Consider the following 13026-nt stretch of genomic DNA (forward strand, 5'->3'; position numbering starts at 1 on the left):
ATAGGAAATATATAATGTGTAGGCTGGGCGGCTAGAATTAGGTTAGATCAGGATGAAACAGGGAGATCTGTTTGCTTCAGAAAAAAGTCTCCCACTGCCTTGGCTGGCTACAGAATCCAGGCCAAATATCTGGACTCAGAGGTATAGAAATCAAACCATCCTGGGGGGATTGTTATAATGATGACCCTCCCCATGGATTCCCACATACCCTTTTAACAAAACCTTTTGTGGCCAAATTGGCATTTCTAGTTGAGATTTGGAAACCATTATATTTAACGCCTTCTCTTATTGATTAGGTCAAAAGAGAAAGACATGGACTTTTCTATGGAGATAGGCAAATCTTTCCTTCTTTCTCTGTTTTTATAATGAAATCAAACATAAAGCTGCCTGTTCTCTAGATATCCAGATGAAATTAATCATCTCAAAATGGAGAGGAGGAAAGTTGGAAGTGCAAAATGATATGTCTGAGTTTTTTGTGGCTTCAAAACACCCATCTGGGTAAAGACTACCAAATTGATTTCTACCCAGCCTTTGGATTCTTGTTTCCTATCTACCTGTTGGATAATAAAGGCTTAGATTTGTTTCGACTGTTTCAGTATACCACAGAGCAACAGTGAAAATATGAATCACTCCATCTCCAGCGCAACGTCTGGGAAGAAAGAAGGGAAAAATGACTCACAGCCTGTTTAGAATTTCTAGTGCCCATAAGTGAGAAATGAGGCGGGTCACAAACCACAGCAGAGTGTATATTTCTTACTGGGTGAAGGATTTCCACGTAACAGGACTCACGGAATGCAAATAAAACTTGTACCTTAGGGAGGAAACTTCTTTTTACTCCCCCAAATCTCTCAATCGAAAACTTCATTCCTCCATTAAAAAAGAATTGTGCTTTGTGATTTATAAAGTCTATTGTTTTTTCTTCAAGTTGAATGTTAACGTTCTGCCTTGTGCCCTTAACTTAATGGATATTCTCAAAACTGGCAGCTTTCCTTTCATGCGGGAAGAAGGAATAATTCTGAATTAAGAGCACCAAAATAGGTTAAGGATACATTATGTCAGAGGCTGTAGATTGTTAACAAGCAAAGGAAGCACAAGTCATAGGATATAACACAATTAAAGGCAACTGGGTAACGTTGCCAGCCGTTCCATCCCAATGACTTCACCTGTTGATGCCAGAGGTGACCCTTTCCAGTCTGTCTAGGATTTGACAGTGTCCAAGGCATTTTTCTAATTTATGAGTGAATAACAATTAGTGAGTGTAGTAGGTGCTGAGGGTGCCCTGCCTATCTCTCATTACCAGGCCCATGCACCCTTATCCAGCTGTTGTGAGTTTTGGTTGCTAATGACCTACAGCTGCCCGCTCCCCTCCCCCCCGCCCTCCCCTGAGAATTGCTGATGGCAGCTGCATCTCTCAAGAGGTTATGATCTTCCAGTTAGGGGCAGCCAATGATTGATGGATATGGGGCTACAAATCCGCTAGCCCCTTGCACCAGAGGAGAGGTTCATAATGAATTTTGTGCTATGATCCTATGGATCAGGTCAAGACTAGCCTTTATATGGGACCACATCCTCGCACAGCCCTTTCCTCTACCGTCTCCTGCTAGTCAGACCCTCCCCTGAAGAGCTTTCCCTGGAAAGCACCCCTTCAATAAACTTCATGGACCAGAACTACTGTCTCAGGCTTTGATTCTAGGGTGTCCAGACCTACAACAGTGAGTTTGCCCATATATTTTAACTTATTTTGTCCTGATGAATTAAACTATACAATACCATTGTTAACCAGAATTCCCCTGGAAAACAATAAACGACTCTCTTTGAATTGTTGAGGTCCACTCTACTGACTCTTCATAAGCCTTTACAGAGAAGAAAAAAGTTCCTTCAGCTCAGTAGTGTTCTCTGTGCAGTCTCTATCCATCAACTTACATGGAATAAAGCATGGTTGGCAAAGGATCGAAGCCACAAAGTTTGGAAATTTGAACTCAGTGACTGATTCCTACTTTCTAATTTTGGTAGCTTGTCTAGTATTAACTCTATTTATAGCACTCCTTCTAAAAGCTTGGCTTTTCAAGGTAAAATGACGTCCTGCCACAATAGAAATAATTATTATGGTCTTAGTATATGGTAGCCATCTGTGTGACACAAAAGATTTTCACCTGGAATCAAATAGTTCCTCCAAGTCTGAAATGATATGTATTTCCAGGGTCCTCTGTAATTAGAAATGTGATTATGGAGATGTCTGAAAAGTTGTACTGGTTTTAAAGAAATTGGCCTAAAGCCCATTCTAATACAGACAAAATTTTGCAAAACTTGAAGGGCTCCTTGTACTGCTACCAGCTAGCGGTGTGAGGGTGGGCTGATTCAGCAATCGGAAGAACGGTGATTCTAGCTGACAGGTGCAGTGCTGGAGGAACTGTCAGGTTGACCCCGCTGCTTAGAAAAACAGAGCATCCGGAGAGGTGATGAAAAAGGACATAGGGAGCAGAAATATTTTAAAGGCATTATTTCTGTTGGGTGGGGCAAGGATACACGATTCCACAGTGGAAGTTTCAACCCTTCACAGACATCAAAGCTGTGCTTTGAACCAAACATAATGTCCAAATATGCTGACTGATGCACCAGATTGGATATCACTGATTCTCAATACAGTATTTTGGTCCAAAGAGTTTGGCTCTTTGTTTCCACCATGTTATTGCTTATTTATAATCAATATCTGCTAATTAAATCTAAAACATTCTTTCTAAAGCAAGCAGTTGTTTGCTATTTTCTATTTAGCCATCTGATGTTCATTTTGGTTCAATTTCTTCATGTTTATCTTCATGTTTATAAGTGATTTTTGCTGGATTTGGAGGATGTGAAGTTGTTAGCATTTAATCTTTGAATGGGATGCACCCACTTCAAGGTCATTACTGAATAGTCAGGTACTTGTTTTTAATATTACTTAACTTATGGTTTATTTGTGAAAATCACAGAATTTCACATTTTAAGACTATTTCACGGGGATTCCATTTCAAAACGGCCACTGCTTTTTAAAGAAATGTAAACACATTTTGTTGTTGTTGTTGAATATCCCAACAGAAAAGCTTACAACTTGCTGTTCATTACTAAGAAAATAGAGGTAGTAATTGTCACCACTCAAGTCCTTCTTCAAAATCATTTCCCTAGTTGCCATACGATTATCACGCCACTTGAAAGGATTGGATAACATAAGAAGCATCTCCGAAAGTTAGGTTCTTCATATTCTGTTTGATAGGAGGTAAGCAAGACTTGGTGAGTCAAAAGAAAAAGAATTACTTCAGAAAATCTGAATTTTTCCCTATGACCCTCATGCATTTTAACTTATCTCTATCTAAATGAAAAATCTGTTAAGTTTTTGAAAACAAGAATGGTGACATTGACAAAATGTTTGTCTTTCAGTTCTATTGTCAGACAAAAAATGGGAATATAAAAATAAACTTCAAATTTTACAGTTTAATGTACTGTATTATTAGAATCTTTTATTCTCTTTTATATTTATAAGATTTCTTGAAAGGAAATTCAATGGAATTTGAAATTTTAAAATCCCATGAGAATAAAATGTTGACTTTGATTAGCTCAAGCAGCTCTAGCAGCATTGTTCTAAGTCAGAACCTGGCAGGGTAAAACATCAGTGGGTGAGAGCAAGGACATATGGTCATCGAGTGACTGGGTCATTTCTGAGTTGGTCTAATATATTGGTTTAAAATGTAATGTTTTCCTCTGATTTTCTTTTCCTAATTTTTTCTTGCCCATTTCTAGAAATAAACTATGATTTCTTAAACTGGAACTAGAACTTCACTATCAACCTCTTTTAGTTTGGCCAAGTAATTGTTTGACTAGACTAACAGTTTTTAAGTTATTAAAGCAGATTAATCCCCTGTGAATAAATAATTATTTTTGTAGATACAAATATGGGTGATGGATGGAAGAACAGACCATTAATACAATGGAAGCCTTAAAATAGTTAAACCTTAATTGTATATGTTCATTAAAAAGGCACAGATAATCCAAGAGATAGATATTTCAGATATAACTTGATATGTTAACATGCATTTATAGAATTGTTAAAGCAGATTTTCTCCCCTAATTAAAATGTTTAAGGCTAACATCAAAATTAATTTGCATTCTGTGGGTTTCTACCAACAAATGACATAGTAAGGCCATCTAGAAATACTCAGTGTTGGAGGTCAGACAATCTAGAAATAAAGCATTTATTTTATGCAGTTAATTTACTAAGTGAGTAAGCCACATCTGGGTAACTGAGAATTATCTTCAAGCAGGAAAAACATACAAAAGCACGATAGCTATGAAAAAAAAAACTGCAAAAGTCCCCAAGTCTTTGTAACACATACTGGTAATTATTTCATTGCATATATAAAATATTTGCTAAATTAAGTTATGCAGATTCTCAGACCATGCAACGTGAAATCTACAGTAGCTGTACTGGGAAGACGAAATTGTATGTTGGCAAGTTACGTGCTACTCTTCCTCAGGAGTTTTCCTCAGGGCCATCCTTAGGATGTAAATCTTTGTAGGGTCTCTGTCTATATAAAAAATCTGATTTAGAAAAGTATTATAAAATTCATAGGCCTATGTAAGGTATGGTAATTTAAATAATGCTTCAGAATAACGGATAAAATAGAGCTATTTACACATTTGTTTACTGTCCAATCATTGCATGTAAACATTCTTCAGAGCAGCTAGTAGCCAGGTGCTGTATCTTCTTGTTCTTTTTTGTCAAATGCATGGTTCCTGGCTAATTTCATATCTCTCATCACATGAGAAAAAGGTAGCAATGTTGTTATTATTCACAATGCCATGGCTTTTCAGATCCTGTCTGAATTGAAGCAATATGGATCTTCTTGCCACTGTAGTTTCTAATATCATTTATTTAATGCTGGTTACATCGTTACTCATGAGGCTGTATCATCCATCATGCCACGAACACTGGTTTCCGATGAGTGTCTCAAAGGTTGTTACTGTGCTTTGTTGATGATGACCACAAATGCAAGTCTTATCCAGTATATACAGGAAAATGTGAATGATAAGTTGTTTTCTGGTCATGTCAAATTTAGTGTTCAGACATTTTATAGCATAAATATAGAATGATACATCTTCCAGTCGTATCTTCCCTTGAACTCTTCAGGCAGTGACAATGGCATTCCTAGAATATGTTCTCTTTCAATATTAGCTGTACCCCTGCCTTCCACCAGTGGGGAAGATGGGTAAGACCCATGGACAACAAGAAGAGTGGTCCCATTCCTTGTCCAGCATGGCTTAAGACCAGCCTGGCAGGGAACATCAACACATGGTGTAAGGCAAGAGAAGACATGGGTTGGAAGAATCACTGGACATAGGGGAACAAAGGTTTCGAAAGCTCTTGGAGAAGGTAGACGAGGCAACCCAGGGAAAACAGCCTGACACGTGATGTGGAATCTGAGCAGGAAGTGACAGCCCTGGGTAAAGGACACCTGATGCCACCTTGCTCCCTTGGTGCTATAGACTGGAGGTGGCACCTCTGTCCAAAGAACTCTTGTACCAACCCACATGAATGGCTCAAGCACAGGGGTTGGCAGTATACCACCAGTATCCCGGAGCCCTGAACTTGTCCTGTGTCCCTTGGAAATGTGAGTTTCCCCAAATCAGCATGTCAGCACCATTCCAGAGGTGCAATCTCATTCAGACTCTCACGGCTTCATAAAAGAAATACTCTGCTGGCTAGCAGAGTTTTCCTCCTGAAGGCTCTTTGGGGCATCTGGTTTACCCCTTGTGTGGGGTAGAGGCTTAGACAAAGCTCTGAAAGGGAGAAATGGAGACTGGGGCCCACAAGGGTCCTGACCTGATCTGAGTCTTCCTGTCTGATGACACTGCCTACCCTGGCTGGTCCCAGGCACCAGAGAGAACTTAGAAAATTTCTTGGAGGGTATTTTAAGGCACGGGGCTCACTGAGAAGCAGGCACAGGACAAGGTCCCTGCTTGTCTGGGTCTAAAGGCAGTATGGGATTTCCTCGTAGCTTCTCTTTTGCAGTTCCTCTCACTAGCAATTGCCTTGTACAATCTTGGGATTTGTTCTTAAATTGCTGCCAAGTTACTACTCAAGTGCCCTCTTCCATGTTTCAGTAGGCAACCTTTAGAGATGTGTTTTTAGGACATCTCTCTGCAGTGGAGATAAGGAATTTTAAGATTTTAAGAACAAATCACACATTCTTCAAGAATCACTATAAATTCATAAGCATTCACATTATGTTTAATAGTCCATCTTCATTTCAGAGCAGTGGACCAAGCTCTGAAGAGAAACTTTCAGCTCATGGACTCCTCACACAGAGAAAATGCTCATGGAAAATTGGGCCATTATTATTGCTTACCGTGTTTTCATTTAAATTGATGAAAACAGAGCAACTTGTCACTTCAGTAGAAAAAAATTGAATATATGAGTTTTGTGGGAGCTTCAGGAGTTGCAAGTTATGACTAGCAATGTAAATCTATTTTTTAACGTCTAGTCTCATTCAAAGAACAATGAAAGGTAGTGGAAGTCTCTTTGTCTTTTTGTACTCAGGAGAAACAGATACGAAAAATTGGTATTCTAAAGCCATAGATCAAACATTGTAGTTTAAGAACTGTAGAATGACAATAATTAGAAAGAAATGCATCTTTTGTGGAAAAAAGAAATAAAATATTTTTTATTTCTTTGGTGTTGCTATGGAGAAAAGCTGTGGTAATGGTTGCAGGGTGGAACTTTATTCTTGTTCTGAAGCATAGATGAACTCCTGACTTCAATTTAACTTGAACTGATTTATTCTGCTTTTCTATTTTCTTCCTCTTCCTCCTCCCCCACTCCCTCTCCTCTACCTTCCCCTTCCCCCCTTCCTCCTCCTCATCTTTCTTCATCGCTTTTTTGGTACCCTTCTTTCACGTGTGAGGAAATTCTGTTAAAATCCTTTTGTGTCTAAATAGATCACTCCCTCCAGAAGTTATTATTTAAATTTACTCTGGAGAAAAATTAGTGGACTATCTTTTAAAATAGGGATTCCTGGAGAACCCATCTGCTCTAAGAGAAGGAAGTGTTTCAGGTAGAACAATGGGTCTGATGCAAACTCTCTCCACAATTTAAAAATCCTTGGATAATAAATAATCTGTTTTGGTCTTAGGGATGATTCATTGCTGATCTCTGTGCTTATTCTCATGTAACTATTAAAGTAATAAAAAGCTACTCCTATGCAGCAGTGATAAAGAATAATGTAGATCCACATTTGCCATTAAGGAAGGAGCGCCAAGAGAGAGTCAATGAGAACAGCGAGGTGCAACAAGATCCTGGTTATTTAAATATAAAGAGGAAATATAGAGATGTATATATATCTTTTATATTTTTTTCCTGGAAGGATATGTATGAAAACTGTACACCATGGTTACTGCTGGGATACGGTGTTAGAAGAAGTAGGAAAGGGCTAGCTTCAATTTGCATTTGATACATTTTTGCATCATTTGAATTTCCTTACCATGTTCCATTACGTAGTAGCCAAAATTCTAAGACGGACTCAAGATTTCCCACCCCCTTAGAGTACACACTGCATAATCCCCAGATCTGTGAATACAATGGATTTTACTCTTGTGATTTTACTCCAGGTCATCCTGACCTAATCATAAGAGCCATTTAAAGGCAGTGAGTTTTCTTTGGCTGCTTGGAGAAGAAGTCAGAGATCCAAAGCACAAGAAGGATTGGATGTGCCACTGCTGCCTTGAAGATGAAGGAGATTACATGGTAAGGAATGTGAGCAGCCTCTAGGAGCTGAGAGCAATCCCCAGTTGACAGCCAGCAAGGAAGTGGAGACCTCTGTCCTACAACTGCAGGGAACTGAATTTCACTAATGAGAATGAGCTTGGAAGCAGACTTTCCCCAGAGCCTCCTGACAAGAACTCAGTCCAGCCAATTCCTTGATTTCAGCCTCGTGATACACTGAGCAGAGAACCCAGCCACCATGCTGGGTTTCTGACCTACAAAACCATGAGCTAATAAATGGGTGCTACTTAATGCTGCTAGGTTTGTGGTAATTTGCTACACAGCAATAGAAGACAACGATTCGTTTTCTGTAATGTTTTTAAGAAAATGAACAATTACATCAGGGATTATTTGGGCACTAGGATTATGGGCCATTTTTTTCCCTGCTTAATTATATTTTAATTAAATAAAGAACCTTAATAAATATTTTTTAAAAACCCAACTTTTACTGTAAGGATAACATGCGATCTTTTGAAGTTGGATGTAAAATTACTGTAACTAAAGTCAAATTTTCTCATTGATTTCCATTGCGTATTTTTATATATTCATCCCTGTCTCGTCCGAGAAAAGATATTATGTAACATTATAAATTAGTAATGTGTTTTCATGGGGGAAAATTCCCTAAAATCAAACAAACAAAAGACCAAAAACAAAACCAATTTGAAAACTTTTGGCAAGACAGTGGCTAAACAACAGTTTATTGCAGGGCATGCTGGGACTGCAGGAGGGAAGATCATGTCTGTCTGGTTTGTTCCTGTCTACCCAGTGAACCCAGTACCTCTCACAGCTTTTGGCATACAGTAAGTGCTCAATATTTACTTGCTAATTAAAACAAATGAATGCACTTGCTGTCAATGTTGCATTTTAAGGACTATAGGTTTTCTTCCACTCAGAGTCACCCTTCCACCATTTTGTTTTGTACTTTAGTGCAGAGAAATCGCTATTCCTATGTATTCTTTAAGTCCTCACACCTACCCTGTCCACAGTTTAGCTTCCTGCCATCTCTATCCTAGACATATATGGTATGTCACACATCCCAGCTACAGTATCTCCATTAACTATCTTGAGTAACCATTTCTCAAATAACAATTTCCTTAAGGCTGAAGATTTATTTTTCACTCAAATTATTTATTCCCTCTTGCTTTGCTACTATAAGTTCAAATTCTTTATGTAGGGAATTCTCAGCACTTTCCTTTTCCTCAATAGAGAGTTTCTAGATGGCAAAGACTCTTCTCTTATTCTTCTGTCTTATCCACAGACCCAACATAGGGCCTTGCACATATAGATGCCCAACAAATGTAAATAAAACAAAATGAATACCTTTACTGGGAAAACATTTCTTGCAGACAAAAACTCCTTGTGGTTATTGGATACTTCAAGCCTAACTATATTTATTTAATCTCTAAAAAGTCTAGCTACAAGGTAGTTGAGAAGAATCTTTTGGTCTCTGACAGTTAAAAGAACGATGGTAGAAAGAAAAAGAAAGAACTAACGTTGTAGTGAAATTACACTCAATGTACATCAGTCTCCCTTTCTCTGGTTAATTTCAGGGGCAATCTCATAAATTAAGATATTGCTTTTCTCTATCCATTCTGGGAGGGGGCTTCCCTTTTTAGGTAGGGATTTAAAATTATTGGCCTAAAGTCCTTAGGAAATTTGGTTTTTCAAATAAGGGCACATTCACCAGAACACACTGCATTTCCCTGCATGTCATTGGGGTTCTTGAGGCAATTAGCATGCAGTGGACCTTGGAGAACTCGGCTAATCCCTGTGCTTCCTTAGAGCTTCAAGTGGTTCCAAGTATTAAGTTTCTCCTTAACAAAGGACATCTTGCCCCTTGTGCTAAATCTGTATCAGTTTTTTCCCCAACTCTGAGCTCTGAAGGCTCACTTTAGCATCTAAAAAATTGAGCAGTGTTCTTTCCCTTTAGTACCTTATTACTAACAATAAAGAGTTGAAGACTTGAAGTGTTGGCTGGCAATTTTGCTATAATAGATGGGAGAGCTGAATGCAGACTTGCTTTTTGTCATCTATAGGACCTCTAGCTTATTGACAAGAGTAGATATTTTTCATCTGGAACATAGAAATGGAATAGTCACATCCTATGCTCAGTTTACCAAAAATACCAATCCCTTTGACATCCAAGGGTTCTGCAGGTAACCCATAGGTAGCTAGCAATGCTGTTCCCATTAGAGAACATACAACCACCTTTCAGTGTGATTGGTGACTGTCTCCTCAGTGCATTAACCATGCAGCATTAGCAGCACTCTCTTCACGAGTTCAGTAAACTGCAAGAAAAATTTTCCTACGAGTTCTGGCAAGGGTATTTTTGCATTTTACATTTTCCTAAGAAGGTTTTTATGCTTTTTCTCAAGGCAGATCCAATCTTGTTACTAGCTTTCTATTCTCATGTCTGTGCCTCAGGCTAGGGGAGGAGAACCCAAGAGTCTGCATCTCGACAGACCAGGAGTTGGAAACCCATGGTCGCTGCTCACGCTACATCTAGGGAGCAGACAGTTTCAATTGGTTCACACAATATTTAAAATCATTGGGGTTGTTGCCAAAAATTAAAAGCCAGGAGATTTTTGTGTAAAAAGAAATCTGAATTTTGGCTCTTGTTAAAAGAAGTTGAAGTTTTGGCAACACTGGGCCCAATTTCCTACATGGCAACTGGAGTTGGGTAGCGGCTGCCGATTTACCACAATCCCGCGTGGCTCCTAGAATGTACCATCCCTTTTTGGGAATTAGAGAAAAGGCACCGGTCTGGGCAGATGAATTATAGGGTGCCCCACCAGAGAGGACATAGCCCACGTGTAACACCCCTGTCACAATTGCTGCCACCTCCTCAAACCATTTTACTCCCATGTGAGCCCTTTAGCTTTTGAGTTTGTGACCTCTGCCAAAGCCTTTGGAAGAAGCCACTGCCTGCAGCATACATCTTGATGAATGAGGGCTGGGCTAGAGGGTTTTCTTTGATTGCCCACAGAAATGGAGATACCAGCATTTGCCTGACCTAGCTCCTGTGGTCCTGAGAAGACAGCTGGACGATTTTGCAGGAATTATATTCAGAGGCTAGTCTCCATATCCTCAAGGTTGACCCTACTTCCTGAACCTCCACACTCCCCTGTCCCCCATGCTGATTTGCCGTTTGCTCCTTTTTTGAGCCTAGGAGAGGATGTGTCTGGGCAGGATGTAGTGATTTCTCTAACAGGACACTGGGATGTGACCCCTTAAACGTAAAGAGTTTGAGGCAGACTTCTTGTGCCATCTTTGAATTAGCTGATTCCAGTATGTATCTCTGTTGACAGCTTGCCCTTATTAAACCATGCCCCAAAGTGAACCCTACAGCTACTGCCAATGGATGATACCAAGGAGCTCAGGAGCTCTGTGGAACTCTGTGGCATCAGCAGACCTGAATAATTGCCTCTCTGTGGTTCCCCAAGAACCGTGAGCTGTCTTTTTCTTACCATTGGTATGACAATTGTCAAAATCATTTACAAAGTGCAACTGTATGTGATGCTGTGTAAGGAGTGATAAAATGAAATTAATACTATACCATCTGAGAGCTTATAAAGTGATTCATAATTAAGCACAGCTGGCTGATATAATTTGGAGTCTGTTTTGGCAGCAGCCTGGATTTCAGACTGGGGTTGGGCATTGACTCTGACACTCACCAGTTATGTGAACTGGGACAAGTCTTTTAACTCTGTGACCTTCAAAGGAAAAAATAGTTAAATTACAACACGATGGGTGAGAACTTAGAGTGGTTAAGAACTCTGGAGTTCCCTTCCACCCCCATCTTACCTCCATCTTAGTGGGAGTAAATTAACTTCAAAAGTCTCAGGTATAAAAACAGTACTTTCTTAATAGGATTTGCTTGATTCAATGAAATAATGCTCATGTCTAGCGTGTGGTAGGTACACAGCACTCCAGACCATTAGAGTGCCCAGCCTGGTGGAAAGTAAGCTATCAAAAATGTTGGTTTCCTCTCCCCCACGCTTGTGTCTTATTGCTTTGGGCACTAAGAATTCTAGCAAATGGGAGGGACGAATGGTTGTATTGCTCAATAAATATTCAATGAATTGATTTTTCGGTGGAAAGTCTTTAAATGTATGAACATTAAGCTGTTTTGCTGAGTGTGTGGCTTCTTAATTGGGGCAATTTGATTGGAGAGTTAAAAATAATTTTAGAGTTTCAAATACTACAGGGTAATGCAATGGTTAAAACAAAAATAAGATGAATGTATTTTTAACAATGTGGGTTACTGCCTGTTCCCTTTAGGAATGAGTTCCTGGCTGCAGAAGTCTTTATCTTGACACCCAGATCAGGCAGAATACAAGGTCACAATGCCAATTGCATCTGAAACTTGTTTTGCAGTGTCAGAGTCTTGGTTTTTAGGAAAAGACTTGTGGTTGCTATGGAACTGTTAATGATTGCTGTCTGTACCGCAATTCCTCATATTCCCAATCTCCAATAAAAAATCACTTAGACTTGGGCTGTAGGGCTGTAAACAAACTTTTGAGCAAGAATTAACTGGGTTTGGGCATTAGTGTCTTAATGTAGGAAATGACTTTCATTATAACCTTTACTTACACTAGCAACTTGGCTCTCTAGAAGCAGCTTCTCGTTTCCTGATAGTGGACTGACCCACATGAGGTTCAAACCTTGATCTTCTGCATGAGCAGTGCTAAAAGCAGAAACATCTGGGGCTTTCCTTATGCAATAAATGTGAAAAATCTTTATTTTGTACAGAACTTGCCTTAGTGTAGGTCTTTCATTTTCATGTATAAAAAGAAATTCAGCCATACACTAGATTCCTAAGTGGAAAGATGAAAATATTCCTGGTGAAATATATATGACTACATATTTTAAAAAATAAAATCTTGTAAAAAAGTGACATCTTTGCTGTATTTCTGTGAGATTGGTGATCCATGTAATAGACGCGTCTTACTTCTGAATTATATTTCTAAAGATATGGATCTCAGTGCTTATTAATGTCTAACCAATCTTTGGGGGAAAACTAATCCAGTTCTTGAGCTCCAGGCACATAAAGTTAGGAATGGGTTATTGGATGGGTGGGAAGAAGACATATCTAATTTGGGGACTGGCAGCTTCACCAGTATGCAAATAATTCAACAATAATACAGAATAAATAGCTTCCATTTCCACAACGGCTGCTCTCTCTAATCCCTACAGAATGTGTTTTCCAACAATTATCTGGCCTAATTCTGTTT

This window comes from Ceratotherium simum, chromosome 9 (genome assembly GCF_057802395.1).
Source record: "Ceratotherium simum simum isolate JZ-2026a chromosome 9, ASM5780239v1, whole genome shotgun sequence".
In the NCBI taxonomy this organism is placed as follows: domain Eukaryota; kingdom Metazoa; phylum Chordata; class Mammalia; order Perissodactyla; family Rhinocerotidae; genus Ceratotherium; species Ceratotherium simum.